This window comes from Gymnoscopelus braueri (genome assembly GCF_963280865.1).
Source record: "Gymnoscopelus braueri genome assembly, chromosome: 24".
Lineage (NCBI taxonomy): Eukaryota > Metazoa > Chordata > Actinopteri > Myctophiformes > Myctophidae > Gymnoscopelus > Gymnoscopelus braueri.
Genome location: NC_137626.1, coordinates 131,048 through 133,636, shown reverse-complemented (window position 1 = coordinate 133,636; position 2,589 = coordinate 131,048).

Here is a 2,589-nt window from a genome sequence, read left to right as displayed (position 1 = left end):
CAGAAGATTACAAAATCGTCCATAACACAAATCTATATTGTCCTGAGTTCTGCTACCATTTTGAAGCTGATTTGTAACCTCAAGGAGAGCATTTTGGCACGTCTCAGAAGACAAAAAGTTTCCTGGGAGACGTCTACTCCATCTTTTTACACCCTGCTGCGCCTGCGAGTCTACAGTCCTCTGAGTATGAATTTCACCTGCCTGAAAACGCACACAGAGCACCGAATGATCAGGCAGTCTGCTGCGCTCATCCAACAGTTTAACAGCATCATAGCCAATTTTTTCTACAAGTTAAGAGGGAGTGTAAACACAAAATTCGCAACATGTGTTGCGAATTTTGATGGTCATTTATATGCAGCATTATATCATTTATATATGACTATGTATATATATAATATACATAGTCATATATAAATGATATAATGCTGCATATAAATGACCATCAACAATAAATGCAGTTATTTATAATAAAGGTATTCAACAGAAACTCATCACCAACACTACAGACTTCTTACATTATTATTAGTAGTAGTAGTAATAGTAATAGTAGTAGTAGTAGTAGTAGTAGTAGTAGTAGTAGTAGTAGTAGTAGTAGTAGTAGTAGTATTAGTAGTAGTATTAGTAGTAGTAGTAGTAGTAGTAGTATTAGTAGTAGTAGTAGTATTATTAAAACTCTCACATCACCACATACAGACTCTTACATTTTATAACATTATTTATCCTCATTTTACAGCTCAACGCACGATATATGCAAACTATAGGCTTTGCTGCCCTCTTGTGGTGACAATGGAAAATTGCAGAATACATAAACATGTAGAACTCTTCATATTTATATTACAATATTATATCTACGAAACATACTGGTTCATCATTATGGAACGTATAATAATATTTAAACTCAATGTGTGTCAATATGTTATAATCTTTCAAATCATCATTATAGATTAGATTAACAGTAGAATAATATTTAAACTAATGTTTTATAATCTGTTAAATCATCATTATAGATTATATTAACAGCAGAATAATATTTAAACTAATGTTTTATAATCTGTTAAATCATCATTATAGATTAGTTTAACAGTAAAATAATATTTAAACTAATATTTTATAATCTGTTAAATCATCATTATAGATTAGATTAACAGTAGAATAATATTTAAACTAATGTTTTATAATCTGTTAAATCATCATTATAGATTATATTAACAGCAGAATAATATTTAAACTAATGTTTTATAATCTGTTAAATCATCATTATGGAATAGATTAACAGTAGAATAATACGCAATATATATAGACGCAATATGGCGCTAGTTTCTACAACATAAACTGTTAAGATCTACAAGTTCACAATGAGACATGTTGTGAGCTTGTAGATCTGCAATTTTTGGCGCGCGTCGTAAAACAGAGCATCATGTTGACATGCTAACTGGCTAGGCTAGCTGCATCAAGTCACACGTTAGTAACCATGTGAGCGCTTCCGTTTTCTCTTGAAATTAAAACTGAGTTTAGTGTCATGCTTAACATCAAAAACCACGTGAGCGCTTCCGTTTTCTCTTCAAAATAAAACCGGACGTGGCCACAAGGACTACTCTTAAGAACTAGTCTCGCGTAGCCAGACAACTATTCCACAATCTCCGAATGCTATATAGAGTCTGGAACTACAACTCCCAAAATCCGAGAGAGGAAACTGGCACTTCCGTTCACGAAAATGTATTTAAAAATATCTTTACACTTAACTTTTTAATTTCCATTCCTGCTAAGCAGCAAGCTATGTATACTTAGATGATTTGTATTTATATTAGGATAAATTACCGCGACTGTAAACGGAAATGGAGAGGAGGCTCCACATCCGGTTTATATTCTAATCATGATCAGAGCTTCCGAGTCCCAGACTGTATGCCGGAAACATTTGAAAATTGTGGGAGGCAACAGTCTGGTAACGTGAGACTACTTAAGAACTACATGTTCCATACACCATGGGTCACTAAAAGAACTACATTCTAAGGACTACATTTCCCAAACACCATGGGTTGTTAGAATAACTACATTCTAAGGACTACATTTCCCTGACACCATGGGTCGCTGAAGAACTACATTCTAATGACTACATTTCCCTAACATCTTGGGTCAAGCTTCACGTCGTACGCCACGAGAGCACTTCCGTTTTCTTGTCAAAATTAAACCATTTCATGTGTCAAGCCTCGCATCGAACGCAACTCGAACACTTCCGCTTGTTTTTACAAAATAAAATAGTTGTAACGTTTATTTTATGCTCTGTTCTACGACGGTGTCGCCGAAAATAGCAGATCTACAAGCTCACAACGCGTCTCATTGTGAGCTTGTAGATTTGAACAGCTTATTTTGTAGAAACTAGCTCCATATTGTGTCTCGTTGTTATTTCTTTCTTATTTTAGTGAAAATGTTATTCATTAACGACTTCCACCTGTATTGATTCATTTTTTCCACATGAGGGCGACAAGACCGTTGTATCCAAAGAGATGAACGGAGTCAGATGTTAAAGTGTTGTAAACATGAACACATTGTTAAATGTATCACTGTATTAGTTTGATGATTTACATCAAT